The sequence below is a fragment of the Gouania willdenowi genome, chromosome 6 (assembly GCF_900634775.1).
Source record: "Gouania willdenowi chromosome 6, fGouWil2.1, whole genome shotgun sequence".
In the NCBI taxonomy this organism is placed as follows: Eukaryota; Metazoa; Chordata; class Actinopteri; order Blenniiformes; family Gobiesocidae; genus Gouania; species Gouania willdenowi.
Genome location: NC_041049.1, coordinates 44,296,914 through 44,308,914, shown reverse-complemented (window position 1 = coordinate 44,308,914; position 12,001 = coordinate 44,296,914).

Below are 12,001 nucleotides of genomic sequence, written 5' to 3'. Positions count from 1 at the left end.
AGAAGGGTTTTCACTAGGTATCCCAAAAGGGTATTCCTAAGTATCCCAGAAGGGTAATCCTAAGTATCCCAGAAGGGTTTTCACTAGGTATCCCAGAAGGGTATTCCTATGTATCCCAGAAGGGTAGGTCCAATGTATCCCAAAAGTGAAGGTCCTATGTATCCCAAAAGGGTTTTCACTAGGTATCCCAGAAGGGTATTCCTATGTATCCCAGAAGGATTTTCACTAGGTATCTGTTAGGAAGTGTGACCAAAGTGGCTCGGATGTGGTAGGAGGCAGACGAGGGAAACTTAATCCAGATGCAAAAATAATTTATTTCCAGGAACAAAAGTAAATCCCAGTTTTACTTGCAATGTAACACATATATATAGCATGTGGACAATTGCCCTGGTTGACTTAGCCTCCAGTGTCTCCAGCTACACTGACATCCCAACCCCCCAACAGTCCAAGACAAACTGCTTAAATACACTCCTGTCAGCAGGAGTCAATCAAGGCAGCTCCATCTACCTAGGTAGCGCCAAGTACTTCCCCCTTAAATCAGGTAGAGAACACAGTCATTCACAACTTCCATTTCATACATAAATGCTAAATGAAGTGCCAAATACTGTTTCTATATAACGACACTTATTTAAATAACCTTTCTCCCTTTAATCAAATAACCTAATTTTATGTCCCACCCCTTCTACTTGGTCTCACCCAGTGACATCACCAGTGACATCACTGGAGTTGTCACCCAGAGTATAAATGCAGGAAATGGTGGTATCCACCTTCCCTTTGTCCCTGGAACACATGGTGGTGCAGGTGAGGAGCAAAGAACACTCAGCAATTAAATAGCAATGCTAACTAGTACACAAGATGAAATTGATGGGACAAATGGTGTGTTCTCACCCACTTTGTCACACTCCCTCCCCCTTACGAACGTTACTCCTCGGAGTCACGGGACAGGAAGTCAGCAATGTTATTCTTGTTCCCCGGCCTATACTGGACCTGAAACCGATAAGGCTGAAGAGACAAATACCATCTGGTAATTCTGGCATTAGTGTCTTTCATTTTGTGAATCCACTGCAATGCTCTATGATCAGTCTCGAGAACAAACTCTTTGCCAATGAGGTAATACTTTAAGGTGTCTAAAGCCCATTTAATGGCCAGAGCTTCTTTTTCCACTGTTGAGTACCTCCTTTCCCTTGGGAAGAGTTTTCGGCTGATATACTGCACAGGAAACTGGGTCCCATCCTTTTCTTGTAGTAAAACGGCTCCAAGACCCACTCCGGATGCATCTGTTTGTACTGTAAAGGGCAGATTGAAATCTGGACATTGCACAACAGGATCTTGGCACAGACAGTTTTTCAACTCATTGAACGCATTCTCAGTTTCTTGTGTCCACTTAACCCTTACTGGGCTGGTTTTGCGAGTCATGTCCGATAGTACAGCAGATCTTGAAGAGAAGTCGGGGATGAGCCGGCGATACCAGCCAACTAACCCCAAGAATGACCGTAACCTCCTCTTTGTGTTAGGCAGTAGTGAAGTTGCAATTGCCTCCACTTTCCCTACCTGTGGACGAATGCCTCCGCCCCCAATCACATAACCCAGGTACTGAACCTCAGGCTTGGCAATGTGACACTTCTTAGCATTGATGACAAGACCAGCAGCCTGGATACGGCGAAAGACATCGGCGAGATGTTGCACAAGCTCCTCCCAGGTCCTGCTAAAGATAACAATGTCATCGATGTATGCCGCTGCATAGTCATCCGCTCCTCTCAATACTGCATCCACCAATCTCTGAAACGTTGCTGGGGCTCCGTGTAAACCAAAGGGCATCACTCTGAATCTGAACAGGCCACTGGGAACTCTGAATGTTGTCAAGTCCTTTGAAGCTTCTGCTAAAGGTACTTGCCAGTACCCTTTGCAGAGGTCAAGGGTCGTCAGAAAGTTGGCATTTCCCAAGCGTTCAATGAGATCATCCACCCTGGGCATAGGATAGGGGTCAAAGGACGACACAGCATTCAGTTTTGAAAAGTTTACACAAAATCTCAAAGTAGTGTCATCTTTCTTTGGAACCAACACAACAGGACTACACCACTCACTGTGAGAAGGCTCGATGATTCCTGTAGCCAGCATATCCTCCACCTCTTTCTTCAGTTCAGGAACCAGTTTGGCTGGAATTCGACAGGTAGTGTCCCTGATCGGTTGCTGTTCTTGTGAATACAGGCGGATCTGATGTTCAATGAGGTCTGTACGGCCTGGCTTCAGACTAAACAGCTCTTTCGCCATGTAGATTTGCAGCTCCTCATCTTTCCCTGCTGTAAGGTGACTTAGATCTGGAAACACTAGAATCTCAGATGAAGAAGGAAAATACTGCTCCTGTGGGTCTTCCTCATCAACCACTGTGCATGCCCACAAGGAGGTTGCCTGTTCGGGTTGATCTAGCCACTCTTTCAGAAGGTTCACATGAAACACTTGATGCTTTCGACGGCGATCTGGTAAAGAAAGTTCATACGTGACTGGGCCAATCTTTTTATTAATTTTATATGGCCCCTGCCATTTTGCAAGAAGCCCACTTTCGGATGTTGGTAGCAAAAGGAGAACCTTTTGGCCTTCCTGGAAAACCTTCCTCCTGGAAGCTTTGTCATAACTTTGCTTCTGACGCTGCTGTGCTTGAGCCAGATTGTCATTGGCGAGTTCTTGAAAATGGGCTAGTCGCTCTCTCATTTTCAGGACATATGAGAGCTCGCTGCACTGTGGTTGTGGTTGTGGACCCTCCCAGGCCTCCCTCAAAACATCCATTGGACCTCTCACCGAATGCCCATACAAAAGTTGAAAAGGTGAAAATCCAGTGGATGCTTGAGGAACTTCTCTATAGGCAAACATCAAGAACGGCAGCCACTGGTCCCAGTCTGATCCTGATTGATTCACAAACTTCTTTAGCATGGACTTGAGGGTCTTGTTAAAACGTTCAACAAGACCATCTGTTTGTGGGTGGTATGGACTAGTCTTTACACCACGAATTCCCAACAAGCGGTACACTTCTTTTAGAAAGCATGACGTGAAGTTTGTCCCTTGGTCAGTGATGATTTCCCTAGGAATGCCAACTCTGGAAAACAGCTGAATGAGGCAATTGACAATCTGGCGGGTTTTGATTTTTTTTAATGGGAAGGCCTCCGGATACCTTGTGGCATAGTCACAGACTACTAGTATGTACCTATAGCCTGCACTACTCCTTTCTAGTGGGCCCACAATATCCATGGCGATGCGGGAGAAGGGCGTACTAATGATGGGCATGTTAATGAGGGGAGCCCTATCAACTTTCCTGCATGGAGCTGTCAGCTGACATTCTGGACAAGCCCGACAATATGTTACAGTGTCCACATATTGCTGGGGCCAATAGAAGCGTGGAAACATCCTAGAAAATGTTTTTGCTTGGCCTAAGTGACCAGCCCAGGGAATCGAATAACTCAGATTGAGGATGGTGGGCCTCAAACTTTCGGGGACAACTAGCTGATCACCAATACGACTACGATGATACAACCTGTCTTCTTTGACCACAAATTCTTCCTTTCCTCTCCCTGTAACTTGGACTGTGTCAGGCACACTTTTAGAAAATAAAGACACCAGCGTGGGGTCCTCTCTCTGTAACTTAGCAATGTCGCAAGGAATAACAAAAACATCAGGATCTAAAGGCCTGGATATCTTCTCTGCTACTTTTGTTCCTCTTACTCTGTCCTGTCTCTTCTGTCTCTTACTTTTCCTTTCCTGGCCCCGGCTGGTTGATTCATCACAAGGCAGGTCTTCATTTACAAAAGGTAGCGCCTCCCACCCCTCTTCTGCGCTATCCTGTTTCTGCTGGCTCTTAGACCTTGTGACAGCGAGCAGGTTTTTACTGAAAATGCTATCTTTAGCTTCACAAAACTGTTTGGCAATCAACTCAGCAAGGATAGGGAGATCACAACCTAGCACAACCTGATAGGGAAGTTGTTCTAATACCCCTACTGACATGAGATAGTGCTGGCCTTCGACCTGGATAGCTATCTCAGCTATGGGGTACCCTACCTTGTCCCCATGAATACAGAAAACATCAACTGTCCCTCCACAGAAAATAACATCCCTAGGGAGACTATCCTGCCTGACTAGGGTGCGATTACTTCCTGAATCAAGAAGTGCTACACAGGGTCTATCATTTATCACTACCCCTATTGTGAGCTCCTCTTGGTTACCTTCCAATACTTCATCCCTAATAAACTCAAAGACTGAAGACTGGGGAAAAAAACACATGTAATTTTTGCTAACCTGTGTTTTAGGGCATTCTGCTATAAAATGACCTGTCTGACCACACCCATGACATGACATATTTGCTTTATTTCTAGGCTCAAATCTAGCTGAATTTGAGTTAATGGGGTAATATCTTGTACTCCTGACTTTAAACTCATTTCCATTGCTAGGCTTACCCAATGAAGTGGGTAGACAGGACTTAGCTGGAAGATAGTCTTTTGCTGGTCGGCGGGCTGCCAGGAAAGCTTCAGCCATTTCGGCTGCCTCCTTAGAGGATTTTGGGGTCCGCTCTTTAATCCAGGTGCAAAGCTCTGGATTCAAGACTCTGAGAAACTGCTCCAATATGATGTTGTCTCCAATTTGTTCCTTCGTCTTCTCCTTGGGCACCATCCACTTCTCATACAAGTCCTTGAGACGGACCTGTAACTCTTTCGGCGTCTCCTCTTCTCCTGGAACACTGGAACGAAATCTTACTCGGTAGGTCTCGGCACATATTTCAAACTTCTGTAAAACAGCACCCTTTACTTTTGCATAGTCCATGGTGTCATCAATATCCATTGCTACATATGCAGAACGGGCTTTCCCAGTTAGCAGGGGAGCCAGACGCAGAGCCCACTCTTCCCGAGCCCACTGGCAAGCATGAGCCAGTCTTTCAAAGGTGATTAAATAGTGTTCAATATCCTCACCTTCAATGTAGGGCTGCATTTTTGGGCTTTTCCAGCCTGAAAACCTCAGAAAACTAGAGGGCTGCTCTCTGGCAGCTAGCGGCGCCGCTTCAGCTTCATGTCTGTCTTGGATAGCTGGTGAGGACAGGGGCTCAGCTGTTGGTTCGGTTGTGGGGGTGGGCGTGGCTACTGCACCTTCCATGGGCCGTCGGGGATCCTGGCGGTCTTGATGCACCTCCTGCTGGAGCAGGACGAACTGATGCTGCATCCGTTTCCATCTTTCCTCCTGTTGTGAGCGGTCCTGGTCTGCCCTGGCATCTCGATCGAATTGCTGTTGCATCAGACCTTGCAGAAGACTTGAGAGTTCAGCCATAGTTCCCTGCCCCTCGGGTGGAACACTTGTTGCCCCCTGCTGGCCACCGACCTCTGTGGGCACTTCCAGCGGGCGCTCAGTCATTGCGAGTTTCTTTGGTCGAGTCGACATTTTTCCCTGCCTCCTACTGGCCTGGATCCCACCACTGCCACCAAATGTTAGGAAGTGTGACCAAAGTGGCTCGGATGTGGTAGGAGGCAGACGAGGGAAACTTAATCCAGATGCAAAAATAATTTATTTCCAGGAACAAAAGTAAATCCCAGTTTTACTTGCAATGTAACACATATATATAGCATGTGGACAATTGCCCTGGTTGACTTAGCCTCCAGTGTCTCCAGCTACACTGACATCCCAACCCCCCAACAGTCCAAGACAAACTGCTTAAATAGACTGCTGTCAGCAGGAGTCAATCAAGGCAGCTCCATCTACCTAGGTAGCGCCAAGTACTTCCCCCTTAAATCAGGTAGAGAACACAGTCATTCACAACTTCCATTTCATACATAAATGCTAAATGAAGTGCCAAATACTGTTTCTATATAACGACACTTATTTAAATAACCTTTCTCCCTTTAATCAAATAACCTAATTTTATGTCCCACCCCTTCTACTTGGTCTCACCCAGTGACATCACCAGTGACATCACTGGAGTTGTCACCCAGAGTATAAATGCAGGAAATGGTGGTATCCACCTTCCCTTTGTCCCTGGAACACATGGTGGTGCAGGTGAGGAGCAAAGAACACTCAGCAATTAAATAGCAATGCTAACTAGTACACAAGATGAAATTGATGGGACAAATGGTGTGTTCTCACCCACTTTGTCACAGTATCCAAGAAGGGTAATCCTAAGTATCCCAGAAGGGTTTTCACTAGGTATCCCAAAAGGGTATTCCTATGTATCCCGGAAGGGTTTCCACTAGGTATGCCAGAAGGGTGTTCTTATGAATCCCAGAAGGGTTTTCACTAGGTATCCCAGAAAGGGTATTCCTAAGTATCCCAGAAGGGTTTTCACTAGGAATCCCAGAAGGGTATTCCTAATGTTCCCAGAAGGGTTTTCACTAGGTATCCCAAAAGGGAATTCCTAAGTATCCCAGAAGGGTTTTCACTAGGTATCCCAGAAGGGTATTCCTATGTATCCCAGAAGGATTTTCACTAGGTATCCCAGAAGGGTAATCCTAAGTATCCCGGAAGGGTTTTCACTAGGTATCCCAGAAGGGTATTCCTATGTATCCCAGAAGGGTTTTCACTAGGTATCCCAAAAGGGAATTCCTATGTATCCCAGAAGGGTTTTCACTAGGTATCCCAGAAGGGAATTCCTATGTATCCCAGAAGGATTTTCACTAGGTATGCCAGAAGGGTAATCCTAAGTATCCCGGAAGGGTTTTCACTAGGTATCCCAGAAGGGTATTCCTATGTATCCCAGAAGGGTTTTCACTAGGTATCCCAAAAGGGTATTCCTATGTATCCCGGAAGGGTTTCCACTAGGTATCCCAGAAGGGTTCCTAAGTATCCCAGAAGGGTTTTCACTAGGTATCCCAGAAGAGTATTCCTATGTATCCCAGAAGGGTTTTCACTAGGTATCCCAAAAGGGTCTTCCTATGTATCCCGGAAGGGTTTTCACTAGGTATCCCAGAACGGTATACTTATGTATCCCAGAAGGTTTTTCACTAAGTATCCCAGAAGGGTATTCCTATGTATCCCAGAAGGGTTTTCACTAGGTATCCCAAAAGGGTCTTCCTATGTATCCCAGAAGGGTTTTCACTAGGTATCCCAGAACGGTGTTCCTATGTATCCCAGAAGGGTTTTCACTAGGTATCCCAGAAAGGGTATTCCTATATATCCCAGAAGGGTTTTCACTAGGTATCCCAAAAGGGTTTTCCTATTTATCCCGGAAGGGTTTTCACTAGGTATCCCAGAAGGGTATTCCTATGTATCCCAGAAGGATTTTCACTAGGTATCCCAAAAGAGTATTCCTATGTATGCCAGAATGGTTTTCTCTTGGTATCACAGAAGGGTAATCCTAAGTATCCCAGAAGGGTTTTCACTTGGTATCCCAGAAGGGTATTCCTAAGTATCCCAGAAGGGTAGGTGCAATGTATCCCAAAAGTGAAGGTCCTATGTATCCCAAAAGGGTTTTCACTAGGTATCCCAGAAGGGTATTCCTATGTATCCCAGAAGGGTTTTCACTAGGTATCCCAGAAGGTTATTCTTATGTATCCCAGAAGGGTAGGTCCAATGTATCCCAAAAGTGAAAGTCCTATGTATCCCAAAAGGGTTTTCACTAGGTATCCCAGAAGGGTATTCCTATGTATCCCAGAAGGATTTTTACTAAGTATCCCAAAAGGTTAATCCTAAGTATCCCAGAAAGGTTTTCACTAGGTATCCCAGAAGGGTATTCTTATGTATCCCAGAAGGGTTTTCACTAGGTATCCCAAAAGGGTTTTCCTATGTATCCCAGAAGGGTTTCCACTAGGGATCCCAGAAGGGTATTCCTAAGTATCCCAGAAGGGTTTTCACTAGGTATCCCAGAAGGGTATTCCTATGTATCCCAAAAGGGTTTTCACTAGGTATCCCAAAAGGGTCTTCCTATGTATCTCGGAAGGGTTTTCACTAGGTATCCCAGAACGGTGTTCCTATGTATCCCAGAAGGGTTTTCACTAGGTATCCCAGAAAGGGTATTCCTAAGTATCCCAGAAGGGTTTTCACTAGGTATCCCAGAAGGGTATTCCTATGTATCCCAGAAGGGTTTTTACTAGGTATCCCAAAAGGGTCTTCCAATGTATCCCGGAAGGGTTTTCACTAGGTATCCCAGAACGGTATACTTATGTATCCCAGAAGGGATTTCACTAAGTATCCCACAAGGGTATTCCTATGTATCCCAGAAGGGTTTTCACTAGGTATACCAAAAGGGTTTTCCTATGTATCCCGGAAGGGTTTTCATTAGGTATCCCAGAAGGGTATTCCTATGTATCCCAAGAAGGATTTTCACTAGGTATCCCAAAAGAGTATTCCTATGTATGCCAGAATGGTTTTCTCTAGGTATCACAGAAGGGTAATCCTAAGTATCCCAGAAGGGTTTTCACTTGGTATCGCAGAAGGGTATTCCTAAGTATCCCAGAAGGGTAGGTGCAATGTATCCCAAAAGTGAAGGTCCTATGTATCCCAAAAGGGTTTTCACTAGGTATCCCAGAAGGGTATTCCTATGTATCCCAGAAGGGTTTTCACTAGGTATCCCAGAAGGGTATTCCTATGTATCCCAGAAGGGTTTTCACTAGGTATCCCAAAAGGGTCTTCCTATGTATCCCGGAAGGGTTTTCACTAGGTATCCCAGAACGGTGTTCCTATGTATCCCAGAAGGGTTTTCACTAGGTATCCCAGAAAGGGTATTCCTAAGTATCCCAGAAGGGTTTTCACTAGGTATCCCAGAAGGGTTTTCACTAGGTATCACAGAAGGGTAATCCTAAGTATCCCAGAAGGGTTTTCACTAGGTATCCCAGAAGGTTATTTTTATGTATCCCAGAAGGGTAGGTCCAATGTATCCCGAAAGTGAAAGTCCTATGTATCCCAAAAGGGTTTTCACTAGGTATGCCAGAAGGGTATTCCTATGTATCCCAGAAGGATTTTCACTAAGTATCCCAAAAGGGTAATCCTAAGTATCCCAGAAGGGTTTTCACTAGGTATCCCAGAAGGGTATTCCTATGTATCCCAGAAGGGTTTTCACTAGGTATACCAAAAGGGTCTTCCTATGTATCCCGGAAGGGTTTTCACTAGGTATCCCAGAACGGTATACTTCTGTATCCCAGAAGGGTTTTCACTAGGTATCCCAGAAGGGTATTCCTATGTATCCCAAAAAGGTTTTCACTAGGTATCCCAAAAGGGTCTTCCTATGTATCCCGGAAGGGATTTTAATAGGTATCCCAGAATGGTGTTCCTATGTATCCCAGAAGGGTTTTCACTAGGTATCCCAGAAAGGGTATTCCTAAGTATCCCAGAAGGGTTTTCACTAGGTATCCCAGAAGGGTATTCCTATGTATCCCAGAAGGGTTTTCACTAGGTATCCCAAAAAGGTATTCCGAAGTATCCCAGAAGGGTTTTCACTAGGTATCCCAGAAGGGTTTTCACTAGGTATCACAGAAGGGTAATCCTAAGTATCCCAGAAGGGTTTTCACTAGGTATCCCAGAAGGTTATTTTTATGTATCCCAGAAGTGTAGGTCCAATGTATCCCAAAAGTGAAAGTCCTATGTATCCCAAAAGGGTTTTCACTAGGTATGCCAGAAGGGTATTACTATGTATCCCAGAAGGATTTTCACTAAGTATCCCAAAAGGGTAATCCTAAGTATCCCAGAAGGGTTTTCACTAGGTATCCCAGAAGGGTATTCCTATGTATCCCAGAAGGGTTTTCACTAGGTATCCCAAAAGGGTCTTCCTATGTATCCCGGAAGGGTTTTCACTAGGTATCCCAGAACGGTATACTTATGTATCCCAGAAGGGTTTTCACTAGGTATCCCAGAAGGGTTTTCACTAGGTATCACAGAAGGGTTTTCACTAGATATCCCAGAAGGTTATTTTTATGTATCCCAGAAGGGTAGGTCCAATGTATCCCAAAAGTGAAAGTCCTGTGTATCCCAAATGGGTTTTCACTAGGTATGCCAGAAGGGTATTACTATGTATCCCAGAAGGATTTTCACTAAGTATCCCAAAAGGGTAAACCTAAGTATCCCAAAAGGGTAATCCTAAGTATCCCAGAAGGGTTTTCACTAGGTATCCCAGAAGGGTATTCCTATGTATCCCAGAAGTGTTTTCACTAGGTATCCCAAAAGGGTCTTCCTATGTATCCCGGAAGGGTTTTCACTAGGTATCCCAGAACGGTATACTTATGTATCCCAGAAGGGTTTTCACTAGGTATCCCAGAAGGGTATTCCTATGTATCCCAGAAGGGTTTTCACTAGGTATCCCAAAAGGGTCTTCCTATGTATCCCGGAAGGGTTTTCACTAGGTATCCCAGAACGGTATACTTCTGTATCCCAGAAGGGTTTTCACTAGGTATCCCAGAAGGGTATTCCTATGTATCCCAAAAGGGTTTTCACGAGGTATCCCAAAAGGGTCTTCCTATGTATCCCGGAAGGGATTTTATTAGGTATCCCAGAATGGTGTTCCTATGTATCCCAGAAGGGTTTTCACTAGGTATCCCAGAAAGGGTATTCCTAAGTATCCCAGAAGGGTTTTCACTAGGTATCCCAGAAGGGTATTCCTATGTATCCCAGAAGGGTTTTCACTAGGTATCCCAAAAGGGTATTCCTAAGTATCCCAGAAGGGTAATCCTAAGTATCCCAGAAGGGTTTTCACTAGGTATCCCAGAAGGGTATTCCTATGTATCCCAGAAGGGTAGGTCCAATGTATCCCAAAAGTGAAGGTCCTATGTATCCCAAAAGGGTTTTCACTAGGTATCCCAGAAGGGTATTCCTATGTATCCCAGAAGGATTTTCACTAGGTATCCAAGAAGGGTAATTCTAAGTATCCCGGAAGGGTTTTCACTAGGTATCCCAGAAGGGTATTTCTATGTATCCCAGAAGGGTTTTCACTAGGTATCCCAAAAGGGTATTCCTATGTATCCCGGAAGGGTTTTCACTAGGTATGCCAGAAGGGTATTACTATGTATCCCAGAAGGATTTTCACTAAGTATCCCAAAAGGGTAATCCTAAGTATCCCAGAAGGGTTTTCACTAGGTATCCCAGAAGGGTATTCCTATGTATCCCGGAAGGGTTTTCACTAGGTATCCCAGAACGGTATACTTATGTATCCCAGAAGGGTTTTCACTAGGTATCCCAGAAGGGTATTCCTATGTATCCCAGAAGGGTTTTCACTAGGTATCCCAAAAGGGTCTTCCTATGTATCCCGGAAGGGTTTTCACTAGGTATCCCAGAACGGTATACTTATGTATCCCAGAAGGGTTTTCACTAAGTATCCCAGAAGGGTATTCCTATGTATCCCAGAAGGGTTTTCACTAGTTATCCCAAAAGGGTCTTCCTATGTATCCCGGAAGGGATTTTAATAGGTATCCCAGAACGGTGTTCCTATGTATCCCAGAAGGGTTTTCACTAGGTATCCCAGAAGGGTATTCCTATGTATCCCAGAAGGGTTTTCACTAGGTATCCCAAAAGGGTCTTCCTATGTATCCCGGAAGGGTTTTCACTAGGTATCCCAGAACGGTATACTTATGTATCCCAGAAGGGTTTTCACTAAGTATCCCAGAAGGGTATTCCTATGTATCCCAGAAGGGTTTTCACTAGGTATCCCAAAAGGGTCTTCCTATGTATCCCGGAAGGGATTTTAATAGGTATCCCAGAACGGTGTTCCTATGTATCCCAGAAGGGTTTTCACTAGGTATCCCAGAAAGGGTATTCCTAAGTATCCCAGAAGGGTTTTCACTAGGTATCCCAGAAGGGTATTCCTATGTATCCCAGAAGGGTTTTCACTAGGTATCCCAAAAGGGTATTCCTAAGTATCCCAGAAGGGTTTTCACTAGGTATCCCAGAAGGGTTTTCACTAGGTATCACAGAAGGGTAATCCTAAGTATCCCAGAAGGGTTATCACTAGGTATCCCAGAAGGTTATTTTTATGTATCCCAGAAGGGTAGGTCCAAAGTATCCCAAAAGTGAAAGTCCTATGTATCCCAAAAGGGTTTTCACTAGGTATGCC